The sequence below is a fragment of the Sarcophilus harrisii genome, chromosome 2 (genome assembly GCF_902635505.1).
Source record: "Sarcophilus harrisii chromosome 2, mSarHar1.11, whole genome shotgun sequence".
In the NCBI taxonomy this organism is placed as follows: Eukaryota; Metazoa; Chordata; class Mammalia; order Dasyuromorphia; family Dasyuridae; genus Sarcophilus; species Sarcophilus harrisii.
Window position 1 is genome coordinate 611,701,387 of NC_045427.1, and position 14,576 is coordinate 611,715,962.

The window sequence follows — 14,576 nt, forward strand, 5'->3', positions numbered from 1 at the left end:
TCACGGACTTTGCCTTTGCCAGTGGGAGAGGGAAGCCACAGGAGAATGGGGTTCCTGGGCCTTGGGGTATCTCGCTCCTGGCCACAAGGACACGCTGCCTGTGACTGATGGAACAGCTGGGGTTCGCTGTTTCTCTGGCTTGGGTTTCTTCAGAAAAGTCTGTTTTGTTTTGTTTTTTTTAAATGTCACCTTCTAGAGAGCCGGTCTTAAAAGGAAAGGAGCCACGATGTTGTCACGTGCCCACATCCTTCGGGAATTCTTAGCCAAGTAAGAAATGACAGACAAATGACAGGATCACAGAGTGACCAATGAGGAAGGCTTGAGGAATATGTGAGGCGGGAAGAAGGAAGGGCAGGGTGTGACCTGGTGGGTGCCGGATTTCTCCTGAACTGAAGGAGGTCTTTAGGAAGCGACGGACTCCCACGGGCAGAAGGTGGCAGAAGGATGGGAGGGCAAGGTGTGCTCTTCCCACAATCCAAGGACTCAAGCCCAAAGTCCCTAAGTGGGCTCAGAACAGGATTTGTGGGCTTGACTTGGAATCCTTGGGGCCGCGGCTTTAAGCTCCTGAGTCATTTAGCCCCTTCGGTCCAGCCGGATCACAGCAGAAAACTAGAATGTTCTGAAGGGCTGCTCTGGTCCAGATGCCACCAGGTCGCCGTGGAGACTGACCTTGAATATCAGAGCAGGGGATGATGTAGAAATGGGATCAGCCTTATGGCGGCTTACTACCCAAGCCATAGAACCTCTATGGGTTACAGAGAAGCAGGATCCCTTAGGACCGCCGGCCATCTTCTGTTCTCTGGTCCCAGCCATCAGAAGTTTAATTAGGAGCAAGAGATGAGAAGGGACCAAGCCAGACATAATCTGTGGCTCTGGGCTGCCGGGTTTGGGTGGGTCCCCTGAATTGTTTGCATGCTCGGGCTGGGAGCGGCCTGGGGTCTTGGGGCTGGACAAGGATAAGCTGGCCACTCTAAGAGAGATCAGCCTTGAGAGTTCTCTCTGAGCTTTTACCCCCTTCCATATTGTGCTCTGGTCGGAGGCTGCAGCTCCCAATGAAATTTTCAGCTGCTGGCCAAGTACTACATAAATCAGTCAGCTGTCGGTGGCCAGAGATCCACAAATCCAAATACTCTGCTCAGTATTTCTGGGAACAACACAAGCAATCTTACATGTCAGAATTTGGCAAAAACTCCATCTATAAATGAACCACAACTCGATAGATGGGCTACTGTCTGGTGATTATGCAAATTCTTTCCAATAGAAAGAGGTAAATTAACTGGCCATGGAAGTATATATGGAAGGGAATCATAGGCAGATGATAATAAAATAAATGATGAGATCGGGAAATGAGATGTTATTTTCCCCCTTTGCTTTACAAATATTTTTATTGATATCTTTTGCCTTTATATCATTTTCATTTCCCTACATGTCCCAATGCCTTCCTGCCCCCCCCCCCCAGCATCTCATATCAAATAATAAAAAAGAAAGAGGGGAAAAAAGCATTTTAGAAAAATTAACTAACACAATAATCAAGTCTAACAAACAGCATAGGCTGTTTCTCACCTGTGTTAACCCCCAAATATGAAAAGATAGGTTGGAGATGCACGCTATGGTAGTTCCCTGGGCCCAAGCTTGACCAGTGTAGAGTTTGATTTTGAGTTTTGTTTCTCTTAATTTATTTACATTTACATTGTCGTAGTCACTGTGCATACTGTTTTACAGATTCTGCTTACTTCACTTTGCATCGGTTCATCCTCCCCATCCTCTGTAGCCTTCACGTTCACCGCTTCTGACGCTTGGCTGACGTCCCATCTCCTTCATGTGCACTCCAGGGATGGGAAACGGCCTTGTTTCTAGTTCTAGTTTCTAGTTCACTGCTGCCAAAAAGTACTGGAGCACTGACTTTTTGTTTTGTCTTTGATTCTGTTCCTCATATTTCTTCTCAAAATGACAAGTTATTTGTTTTATCCTTTTCTAGTTTTATTAATGGTTTTTCTTATTCACACTCTGGGGATTGAATATAATCTTTTTTTTTTTTTCTCCCTAATTCTTCTAACTACATGAGGTTTTCCCCTAATATCGCTAAAATCTGCCCATTTTTAATATCACAAAAAAGCCATGGGTATGGGTATGCCCTCTACAAGATAATTACTGCTCCATCTTTCAGTCAAGAGACTTTGTGAGCTGTGGGGCCAAGGTTTTTTGAGAGCAGAGATGATCTCTTGCATCTCTTTGCATCCCTCACGGTGCCAGGCACATAGTGCGGGCTTCATAAAGCCCTTTTGATTGGATGATCCCAGGATGACCAACTTTGTAGTGAAGAATTCCAGCTGTCCCCCAGGGGCCTGACCTATAGCCCACTTCTGACCTGGGCTGGTCTTTCCAGGGTGGTTGGATTTGACTGGATTTGGTAAACTCAGAAGCGTAAGATTTATTACTAGAAGGATCATTTCATTATAGCCTTTAGAGTTGAAAGGAAGCTCAAAGGTCATCTTAGTCATTTTGCAGAAAAAGAAATTACTTTCTAGAGAGAATAAATGGTTTGTTTCTCCCTCTGGTCACTTAGGTTTTGGAGCTCCATGGCCAACACTCTTCCCACCCCTATTTGTGTTCCACTGGTACTACCTCCTATCACCCTGGGTTACCTCTGCTTCAGGAGGAGGTATTGAAAGAGGAATTCATTATGCATTAATAATATAGAACTTTATCTCCCAATAAGATGTGCAATTAAATTGTCACTACAGTAAGAGAACAAGAATATAAGATATCATGTGATTATAATTGTCCTCAGAGGAATTATAATGTTAATTAAAACAAAACTCATGTCCTACTTAACAATAACCATATTAGCTATTTTTCAATTAAAGAAAATAAAATCCTAAGGGTAGCTTAAGAGTTAGTCTTGTCCATTTTCAGGTCATCATTTTGCTGTCTCAATTCTTTACTGAATCTTATTCATTTCTAGATTTATTCCTTTACTTTGGGATGGTTTGTTTCCTTTTAAAAATTGGCCACTTTGTCACTATTGGGTCTGTATCTCAAAGAAGGAAAATGACCCACATGTGCAAAAATATTAATAGTAGCCCTTTTTGTAGTGGCAAGGAACTGGAAACTGAGTGGATGCCCATCAGCTGGAGAAGGGCTGACTGAATAAGTTATGGCAGATAAATGTTATGGAATATTATTATTCTGTAAGAAATGACTAACAGGATGATTTCAGAGAAGCCTGGGGAGACTTACATGAACTGATGCTAAGTGAAGTGAGCAGAAGCAAGAGAACATTGTACACAGCAACAGCAAGATTAGGTCATAATTAACCATGCTCAACTTAGCTCTTCTCTGAGAGGTGATCCAAGCCAATTAATTCTAATGGACTTGGGATAGAAAATGTCATCCACACTTCAGAGAGAGAACTATGGAGACTGAATAAAGATTGAAGCACAAGATTTTCACTTTTTTTTTGGTTTGCTTTTCTTTCTCATGTTTTTTTTTTTTTTTTTCCTTTTGTTCTGATTTTTCTTTCACAACATAACTATAATGGAAATAGATTTAAAAGAACTGCCCATATTTAACCTATATCAGATTGCTTGCTAGCAAGGGGAGGAGGAGACATAAAGGAAAAAAATTTGGAACTCAAAAGTCTTATAAAAACAAATGCATGTAATTGGAAAAATAAAATATTATTGAGAAAAAAATTAGCCACTTTTACTCTGCCTCTAAACCAGTGATATTAAACTCAAAAAAACCCTTGATCCTTGCTGGCTTCATATTGCCTTAGAAAACCACAAATTAACATTACCTGTATTACGTCATAATTTTATTTATTTTGTTAAACATTTCCCAATAACTTTTAAAATATGGTTTGTGAAAGGCAGTGGTGCAGGCTTGTGAGTTGGATCCCTTTGCTCTAAACCATCTGTGCCGACTTCTTCTACCAGACTAACATATAGCACGAGTAAGCTGCTCCTTCTGTTGTCTATAATTCATTAACTTCTGTAGATGGGAATTGAAATTTAAAAGTACAACAAAACTCTGGCTAATCAAAACCTTAAACTAATTAGAACTCATAAATTTTCTTTTGTTACGCAAATAAAAGCAAGACTTTTAAAGGAATTTAATTTAAAAACAAAACAAAACAAAACAAAAAAAAACAACTCAGCTTATTTTTAGGTTATGTCCTAGAGTCTTACATTTCCTTCAAATTTTCAACACCAGGAGTTCTCAAACCTTTTCTGAATCAGTCAACAAAAATTTATTAAGAAATTACGAGGTGCTAGGCTCTTTTAGAATCCCAAGCTGGATGCCTACCTTGGACAAAAATGTCCCAGGTCCCTGGCCTACAGTTTGCATGGCTAATGAAAGAAACATCAACCCAATAACTAGTATCTGCAAGATACACAGTGGATGAAAGGTAATCTCAGAAGGAATGGACTGAAGACTGGAAGGCTTCCCAAGGAAGGGGGGACTGGAAATTTTTCATTTTCCTAAAAACATCGAGATCCCTGAGAAGAGAGGACAATTGGAGGAGAGGAGAGGAACTTTCTGGGGCTGGATTCCCCTCCCTCCTAGAACTGTGCCGGAAGTCACAGCCAAACTGGAGAGCCACCAGCCCCTGATATCCTGAGAGGAGCCCCTACCTGTGCCCTCCCAAAAAGGAAAAGAAAGGTCGAAGATTCTTAGCTATAAACATTCTGCTGTCTGTTATTTTTACTAATGAGGTAAAGGGGCCTAAAACACTTTAGATTTTCAACAAGGTTAAAGGGGAAGAGAGACCTTCCCAGTCACCTAAGCTTATACAGTAGGTGTGAGCCTCCATGTTTCACCTCTTCTCTTGCAAACCCCTTTTCCCACAAACCCACCAGTTGTCAAATTCTGTCACTTCTACCTTTCCAACATTTCTTGCACATGCTCCCTTTTCCTCCTCTGACATTTCATTTCTGCTGCCCTCCCCTGCTGGTGGGTCCCCCTGCCTCCCTCCAGTTTGTCTCCCACCCAGCTGCCAAATAAATCTACCCAAGGAGCGGGTCTGATCATAGTATTCTATATTCAGTAAATCCCAGTGTCTCCCTATTATGTCCAGGATCAAACCAAAAATCCTCTCTTTTAAAGCCCTAAGTAAGCTTTCCTGCCTCTCCGACGGTCTCACATTTTACTCGGTCTCTTCAAGTCTCAGGGCCTCCCCTGCAGTTTCCTCAGTACTGACACTCCTATTCCCTGGCTGATCAACTGATTACTTCTTACCATCTTTGGCCTTTCTTGATCTGCCTCAGGATCATAAAGATTTGTAGTGTGAACCAGGTTGCCCGGATGTTGCCTTAGCCATGTAGACATGTAAACTTGTATCAAATTCACATCAAATTAACTTGGAATTAATGTTTGGATTCACCCTCCTACTGCCTCTTTCTCCTCTGCCTCAGCACTCATTATTCAAGGAGTTGTTATTTTCAGTGATACTGAATGAAACTGAGTCATTTAGATAATGTATTATGGGGATTCTGAATTGTATGATATGCTTTTAAAATAAAATGTTGTAATGTCATCAAAAATCCCACATAATGTCACTTTTTCCATTGTGAGAAAGTTGATTTCTTCTGTGCTTTTCACTTGTGGCAGAAGGCCCCATCAACAAGCGTGTCATGCTGACTTCCTCCTCCACCTTCAGAAAAATGAGAGGAAATTGCTCATGGGGCCCTCCCTGGTAACCCACACTCTTAAACCTGCAACAAGCTGAGTCATTCAAAGATTCATGACTTAAAGACTGAAGTGGGGAGAATTTGCAGTGGCTTAAAAAATAAGTATAAACACCAAACCAATAAAGAACCAAATCGAAAGCCCAACGTGGAGTTTCAAAAGCTATGGACACTTGCATTTTTGTGCATTTCTTTAGAGCCAGGATCCATGCTTAGTACTTAGAAACCACCATTCCACTGTTAAGCTGCCTCTATCACTCAAAGAGGTCAGTTTGGGTCAGTTAGAGAGGGTCTGGGAGTTGATTTTAATGCATTTGTGGACTGATTTTGGAGACAAGACAAGGAATTTTTGGCAAAGGGATTCACATGCTTGTGTTCATTGAGTTGGGGTCTAAAAGTACCGATGTGCTTTTCCCGCACTTTCCAGAGTAAAATATAGAGGACTTAACTCATAAGATGCAATGCTTGAATGGATTTCTAGGGAAGGAAAGAAGTCTGAAGTTGTTTGTTCCATTCCTAATCTTTAAAGACTATGGCTTTAACTCAAGCCCATTCTATAGATCTATGGACCAACAGAGGCAGCAGATCAAGTGGAGATGAATATACCAAAGCCTTAGGGAGCCAGCTCGCTAAATAGGATCTAGCCTAATAACTGTTAGACCTTTTAAAAGGGCAGTGTTTAAAAGCACTTAAGTTCTTTATGACTGGCTAAGTTTGTACTTCAAAAATTGCAGGTGAATACTTTTTCCTGCTTTCCCAAGACATACAAGAACACTGTACAATCAATAGAGTAATGAGATTGTCTATTTGGTGCTGAAAAGGATGCTTGAGGTCATCTCATACAGCTCTTCCTAGCTGACAGAGGAGGAGATTGAGAGGGCAGATGACTTATCTAAGGTCACCCCAAGTTTTAAGTGACAGGGTCAGGATTGCTGGGACCCAAAATGCATGGATCTCTGTTTTTCCATAATAGCTTCAGTGCCTCCTTAAAAAGGACCTTTCAGAAAAGTCACATATTTCTACAATGGGAACATTCACTGATAGCTGTCTCTTTAAATTAGTCTTAATTCTAATTATGCTCTAGTGCTAGCCTAATTACCAGAGAAAGAAAAAAGTCTGAAAAAACCCACAGTCATTAAATTCATATACCTAACAAGTCACAACCTTGAAATCTTGCTCTAGTTGAAAGCACAGTTAAAAGTGCCTGACTATATTACTAGAGGAAAGTTTTAATAAAAACTAATTAAGCTACAAAAGTCTCAAGTGGTTAACTGATTTTAGGGGCTAAATTTCTGGCACTTCTAATTATCCTCCGGTGGCTTTACTTAGTGTTTCACAACCATGACAGATGACAATGAAAAACTGCAGTTAAATTCATCCACCCTGACACCGTGCTAAGCGCCCGCTTCTCCCTCTCCAAGTAAAATCAATACTGTGTTTGAGTAAACACGTTTACAGCTTTATTAGGATGTCTTGCTTGTTCTGTAACAGCTACTTGAAGCTGTGGTAACAAATCGACTCAACTCAGTTAAACCTAGAGAGCTGGGTAAGAGGCCCATCGATAAGGTTGTTATAAAAATAAACTGCAGGAGATCAGAAAGCTGGAGCAAGCAGCCGGGGAAATGTCAATATTTTTCCTTCCGAGGAATGACAAAACAGTGAGATCATGAATGAGAGCTGAGGAGAGCCTATTGTCTCACTCAATTTAAAAATGCTTCTTGTTTCAAATGGGTACATAACCTGCAAGAATGGGACTTTAGTTCCTATCACTCATGTAAATGACACTTACAAGCAGTCACTTGGGTTTTTAACTGCCATATCTGAGCCTCCATATTCCTTAATGTTAATGGATTTTGGGCTTTAGTGAATCCCTAAGGCAATATCCTCACCCTACTGGCTCCTGCCCTGCCTGAGCTCCTCCAAGGAGGAACATGGAGGATTCACCCACCACCTCTGGAGAGACTGCTACTGAGCAAGTGCTCAACGTGTGTAGATTAAGCCCTTCCTTGGTGCCTGGGATACCAAGATAGGCCCCAAGCCCCAGTTTCTGCTCCCTCTAACGGAGGAGACAGCCTATAACTACGTACAGAAAAGAGTAAGTGAGCTGGATGGCAGGTAGTCAGAAAGGAGAAGAAATCAGCGGCTAGGGGAGGGGAGAACCACAAAGGCCTCTGAGATGAGTCTTAAAGGAAACCCAGGAAGTGGAGATGGGAGGCGCAGCCAGTCAGTGGGCCCCTCTTCTGCAGGATGACCCCTCCGACAATGGAGACAGTGATCAAGCCCTCACTGGGTGGGACCATTCTCCTACAGATCACGATTCAACTTGTTTGGATTCGGGCAACCGCAATCTGTCACTTAAAAAAAAACAAATGAATCAAACGTTTGCCACTTAACACTGCATGTCCCCAATTTTGGAGCCTCTTTATACCTACAATCAAACTTGAGAATATTGCTGGATGTTTAAGGAAGATCTTGACATTTCAGAGCATTGATTCTATTTTAAAAAAAGGGGAATTTGATGTTTTCTCCCCAAAGTTAAGGTTTTAACCTTCTTTTAAAAGCAAATGGCCCTCTGACACCGGAGTTTGAGCAAACTCCAATGTGTGCCAAATGTGTGGGACCAACATTTATGTCAGTAGTTCACAAATTGATTACATTCCCACCTTCCAACAGATTCAGATGTCCCCTTTTTTGGGGGAGAGGACTGGAGTGAGGAAGAAAAAAATCTTTCTTCTGCTTGGTTCCTTTAGAATCAAGTACCACCTCCCCACACGAAGCCTCTGTTGTTTCCTGCAATTGCTAGTGTTCTCACTTCCCAACTACTTTATGTTTATGCTGGATGTATTTATATATGTACCTGTTGATTCCTTCAAAAGACAGAGCCTTGTGGAGAGCAGGGATAGTTTTACTTGTGTTTCTGGGCTTTCGGTGCACAGCACAGACCCAGTACAAAGCTGGTACCTAAAGAATGCTTGTAGGTTGGTTTATTGATTAGACCAGGGGTTCTTAGACTGGGATCTATAAAATGATTTTTAAAATACTTGTTTTCCTTTGTAATAGAATGTATTTTACTTTATGCGTTAAAAACAACATGATTGAGAAGGGGTCCCTGGGTTTCCCTCAAAAACTGCCCAAGAGGTCCGTAGCATACAAAATATTAAGAACTCCTGAACTGAACTATTTGGATGTCAAGAAGTGATAGGTGACTTTCTTGAAAACTTCAGATATCTATTTCTCTTTGTATCTTATCTATTTATTTATTTTGCTGAGACAATTGGAGTTAAGTGACTTGCCCAGGGTCACACAGCTAGGAAGTTTTAAGTGTTTGAGGCCAGATTTGAACTCAGGTTCTCCTGACTTCAGGGCTGGTGCCCTATGCACTGCAACACCTAGCTGCTCCTTCCCTTTGTATTTTAATAAGCTCTTTTATAATTTTATTTTCTCTTGATGTTAATTAGTTTACCTGTGGGCCAATTGTTAATATAGGATAGTGACATATATGTGGGGAATTTTTCAGTGAAAAAGAAATCAATAAACATTAACTTTAAATTTAATAGTATAAAAGATATGGTAAGATATTTATATCTCTCCAGGTTTATGCTCAGAGAAATCTAAACCCTAAATGATCTCAGAATGGATGATCTACAGTGACTGAGACCATATAGGAGCAGGAAGTCAATTCAGAGTGAAGGTTCCCTCAGAAACCGCAGCTCGGCCACAAATCGGTGAGCGTTCTGGAGAAAAATATGCAGCACTGGGCAAGTTGTCTGGGCTATGGCTGTGAGAACAGTGAAGAGTTTCCTGTTCTGTATGGCTAAAAACTAAAAGCCAACATGTGACGCAAACATGTATTTATAAATGGAATTTCAAAAAATCCACTATCTCTTACTGGACTTTTACTGCAAAGTTGTATGGAGGAGGCATTCACTTATAGGCATAAGACTTCTGGCCTTTGACAGGGAAAAGGCTACACACCTCCTTGCCCTCCATTCTTCTTGTTCAGAAAGAAAAGCTAAACAAGACAGGTTCTTTTCCAGTCTGTTTTTCATTTGATATGAAATATTCTCTCCAAACACAAAGGTATGACACGTTCTTTGGATCACCAACAAAGTCAAAACAGTTTGGAAAACCTAATGGCCAACGAGCGGAACATACACAACTCTGGTACTGATGCTTTGGTTTTTATCCCCTCCAAACTGCAGATGTCAATATGGTAGACTACTTAGAATAAAGTGAACTTTGCACTGAAGATTTATTTTTTGTTCAATTGTTTCAATTGTGTCCAGATTCTCTGTGACCCCATTTGGGGTTTTCTTGGCAAAGATATTGGGTGGTTTGCCATTTGCTTCTCCAGCTCATTTTACTGATAAGGAAACTGAAACGAGTCGGGCTAAGTGACTTGCCCAGGGTTGTCCAACCAGCATCTTGAGGCTAGATTTTGAATTTCTTGACTCTAGGCTGGGAGCTGCCTAGATGTGTGGCTAATGCACAGAGATGAAGTCCTAACAAACAAAAAGTGCTAGCAGAGGGAACAAGGGGATAGTAAGTGTACTGGCCGGATTTATGTACAAGTTCAGCCAATAGGCTAACACAGCTTAATAGTAACCGATCCAATGCTCAAAACTGCATGGGAACAGCTCATAATTTATCATGTTAAGGCAATGATGGATTTCTAGGAGCAGCTGGAAAAGGACACCAAAGAATGTTTAATGGAACACTGTTCTTACTTTCCGACAGGCTGTTGCTAATACAGCAATTGTTCACTTGCCATTTATATATTGGAGATGAAAACCAAATGTATTAATCCAAATTCTGCCTATGTCAATGTTGGCTGAATAACCCTAAGAAGAATAAATTGAGATGACTTTCTTATTTACTAGGCTTTAAGAGGTACAACCCACATCCTTGAAGTGTTAATAATTATTGGTCTTTACTGGTGTTAATTTAGTGAGCATGTTGCTAATTTCTGTTTATTCTTAAAGCTGATAAGCAGATTTCTCTGCTGCTATCTTATAGCTCAAGGGTAATATTTTAGACCTCTTATATATGCTAATGACATAGTTGTGTGTGAATCAATGCATGAATGGAAAAAGGATCTATTTATTAAGCCTTTCCCTATGTGCCAGATACCGTGTTAAGCATCAGGAATATAAAATAAAAAGTAAGACAGTCCTGGTCATAAGGAGCTTATATTCTAACAAGAAAAGACAACACATACATGGGAGCAGTGGCCAAGGAGGGAAGTTTTGGTCCGGAGGGTCAGAGGGAAGAGAGAAGCCAAGGGCCACTTGATTAACTCTTTCCAGATCCAGAAAAGGAGAGCTGAGGGAGGGCTAGGAGGAGGATCTGGGAAGAGGAGGGTTTGAGAAGAGGAGGGTTTGGGAGGGGGAGGCAGCTTAACCAGCAGAATTCTCACCAGGCTAGAATAAAGGGCACCCACAGGAGCTCCAGTAGATGAAGGGGCCTTACCTGGCCAAGGCCGCTGCCATGCTCAAAGTTTCCCACATTTTGTATGTGCGATATTTGGTCAGAAATGCTTAATATGAGAAAACAGAGCGTAGAAACAGCCACCTCCTGTGGTCACTGTCCTTAAAAACCCATATTTAATGTAAGCTAAGGACACCACAAGGTAACAAAGAGATAATGCTTCTAGGAAGACAAGGGTTTCCTAGAATTGGGGAGTCTCAGAATCCCTGTTCCCTGAGATTTCTGAGTGGGATCCTGAAAGAGAGGCTGGGAAGCTGAGAGATAAAGAAATAATGGTGTGCCCCATACATGGAGGATGACATAAAAGTAAAGTTGAAATGTGTTAAGTTAAGGACTTTTCACAGTTACGAACAAGGACTATGATGAAAATAGCAGCATCAGCTCCAGTGCTTTCCATACCTCCAGGCCCCTGTAAGTCGGGCAGGCCTTCTCACCTGGCTGAATTCTGTCCAGTTGCTTCGGAGGGAAGCCTTCCAGGACCATGGACCCCTGAGGTGCCCCAAGGAGAAAGGCTAGGTTTCCTCACCAACCAATTGAAACGAGCGAACTTCTTTTCATTGACCCTGTTATTTCCCTCTTCAACTAAATTCTAACAACTAACTTGTGAGTTACTAACTAATGAAAGCTTGTGGAGATTGGAGCAGAACTAAACCAGACCCATGTGCTCAGGCTCCTGGCCAGCTTCTGGGTACGGGGATCTCCCTGGCGGCACAGCAAGAGGCTCCGAGGGGCTTTTCCAGGTAGGAGGAGCTGTATCCTCTTTCCCCCACTGTCGTGTGTGTTTGGGGATGACTGGGAGACCTTCACGTTCCTGACGACCACTGAAACCTGGAAGACTGTGTAAAGCCCCCCTCATCCAAAATAGGCATCTACTTACTCTATTACTCAGGAAGAATATTCTTGAGAAAGATATGGGATGAACTCATACAGATCTGTGTCCTCCTAGTGTGGGGTAGTGCAGCAGCCCAGTAGCCCAGTGGGTATAGCACCAGGACTGGAGTCAGGAAGACCAGTTTTCCTGAATGCAAGTCTGACCTTGGACACTTTTTTTTTGAAAATTGTGATGGAATTGGCCGTTTGCTTTTTTTTTTTTTAAGTTTATTTATTTTTAATAGACATTGTTTTATGAATTATGTTGGGAGAGAAAAATCATGGGAGAGACAAAACATAAAAAATAAGTGAACATAGCATGTGTTAGTTTACATTCAGTCTCCTTAATTCTTTCTCTGGTTGGAGATGGCATTATCTGTTTGGACAATTTTTAGCTGTGTGACTCTAGATAAGTCACTTCACCCTATTTGCCTCAGTTTCCTCATCTATAAAATGAGCTGGAGAAGAAAATGCAAATCTCTCCAGCATCTTTGCCAAGAAAACCTTAAATGAGGTCAGGAATTATTGGACACGACCAAAAAAAATTGAGTAGAAACAATGAGGAATGGCAGCAAGGGAGTATATTTTTAAATCCCCTCATAGGATCAAAGACCTAAAGCTGGAGGGGACTTTATTTATTTTTTAATTTTGTCTTTGAATTTAAATATTTTATTTTCATTTTAAAATTTTCACTAATTTTTTTTTTTTTTTTTTTTTGAGGGGACTTCAGAGCCCAAGAAGTCCAAGCTGGCTTTTTTCACAGATGAGACCAGAGAAGGTGTGTGACTTGGCTAGTGGCCGGTCCATGGGAGGTGCTGAATCCTTGCTTATTAGCTAAATGGTCTCAAAGTCCTCGAGGTGGGGTTTCAGCCTGCATCCTCTGACTTCAGGGGAGAGCTTTTGCTGTGTCACCCCAGTGAAACTTTGGAGTGGGCACAACAGAAGGTCCATTGAGAGTCTGGGACTCTGTACAGCCAGGTACCACCACAGGAGGAAACACAGGGTGCGGGTCTGATCTGGGTACAGGAGATGCTGGGTGTGGGGGTTTCCAGCATACCCTGAGACTCAGGCCACAGTTGATCAAAATGGCGGCTCATCCTCATTCTCCAAACTGAAGACTTGGTTCCAAAATGTTATTCCGACCAATCTGAGGGAGCTGAATGCTGCTCCTCCTCAGTAAGAAATGGATCATGTTCAGGCTCTACAAGCTTCGTGTAGTCATTTTTGTATTTTGAGAAGCCTGAGCGCTTTGAGACAGTGAGTCCTGCTTTGCTCTCAACCCCAGGAAACCGCTCGGAGCCGCTCTGAGGCTGCCCCGAGCTCCCTTTATCTCAGGAATGCCCCCTTTTCCACGAGGCCCTGGGCTAGAGCCCGGGAAAGTCTGTCTGGGGCGTCCGCCCTCCCCCCAAAAGCTCCCGAGCGCTGCCATACAATGTACAACTAAATCTCGTTAGATTAACACAGGCTGATATTGACAGCCCAGTGGGAACATATTGATTGGGGCCCTCTTCTTGTTATTTGTTATGATTTTCCTTCTCAGTTTCATTTATTGGGCAGACACAGGGGAAGGGATTTCACAAGGAACAATGACAGTGCCTGTCACAAAATGTTCTCAATGTTTTCATTTGTTACTATGGCAGTGACAAAGAGGGCTCCAAATGAAAAGGCAGACCCGCTGTGACAGAGCACAGCAGGACAACAGCAAGGAATTTTCTTCTGACCTGGGAAATTAGGAAATCGTGTTTAGTTGGGGATCACAGGATTGTCTCCATTTCCCAGGGCAGAATACCAGCCCTTCTGGGAAGGAATGGCTGGAAAGGCCCCGGCCTCTCAGGGTGTCCCGGGACAAAGCCTTAGCCCGCGCCGAGCGGGTTCCCCAGAGACAGGAAGGAAATGAGCATTTACGCAGCGGGCTCTGTGTGAGGCTGATTGGCACAGTTTCTGGGGAGGTGGGCATGTTACCCTTGTGTCATGGAGGAATCTGAGGCAGATGGAGGAATGACTGAATCAAGGACACACAGCCAGTGCGCACCTGAGGAAGCTCAGGTTGGGCCCCAGGCCGCCACATGTGACACCCAGAGAAGCTGCAGAGAGCTGTTGGTGTCCCTGCTCTACTGGAATGGAAGTGGCTTCTGAGTTGTGTTCTGAAGGAAACTAGACATTCCCCACCAGGCCCCACAAAGGCCTACAGAGCCCAAAATTGGTCGACTCAATTTTGGTTTGTTTGGGACATTTACTTCTAAATGATACGTGAAAGTCCTCAATGGCGCACGCCACTGTGCAAAGGGCCAAGGTGCTGACAGGAGCTAAGCAGGTGAGGGCGTGAAGAGAGGGACATTAATGGTGCTAAGAGGAGGTCCGGCCGCCGGCCACCATCCCAAACGGGTTCCAAATGGTCCTGACTCAAATCGAGATCCCAAAAGGGGAAGAGGGGAGCGTACAATGGCAATCCTGCTCAGACCCCTCCCCTGCAGTTCTACCACAAGCTCTTTCTGAGATGACCGGTGTATAGGCAGGTGGTCCCTCCCA

At 42.6% G+C, this 14,576-nt stretch overlaps 1 protein-coding gene and 1 long non-coding RNA gene across 4 annotated transcripts in view; one reads left to right on the forward strand and one right to left on the reverse strand.

Moving 5' to 3' along the window:
* The window catches only part of ADK (adenosine kinase), a 618,595-nt gene that overhangs the window by 2,331 nt on the left and 601,688 nt on the right, over positions 1-14,576 (reverse strand). The window lies entirely within an intron of this gene.
* LOC116421070 overlaps positions 9,059-14,576 on the forward strand; it is a 77,297-nt gene continuing 71,779 nt past the window's right edge. The window contains exon 1 of the long non-coding RNA XR_004231392.1: positions 9,059-9,415. This is a non-coding gene — a long non-coding RNA (uncharacterized LOC116421070). The remainder of the gene's footprint in view (positions 9,416-14,576) is intronic.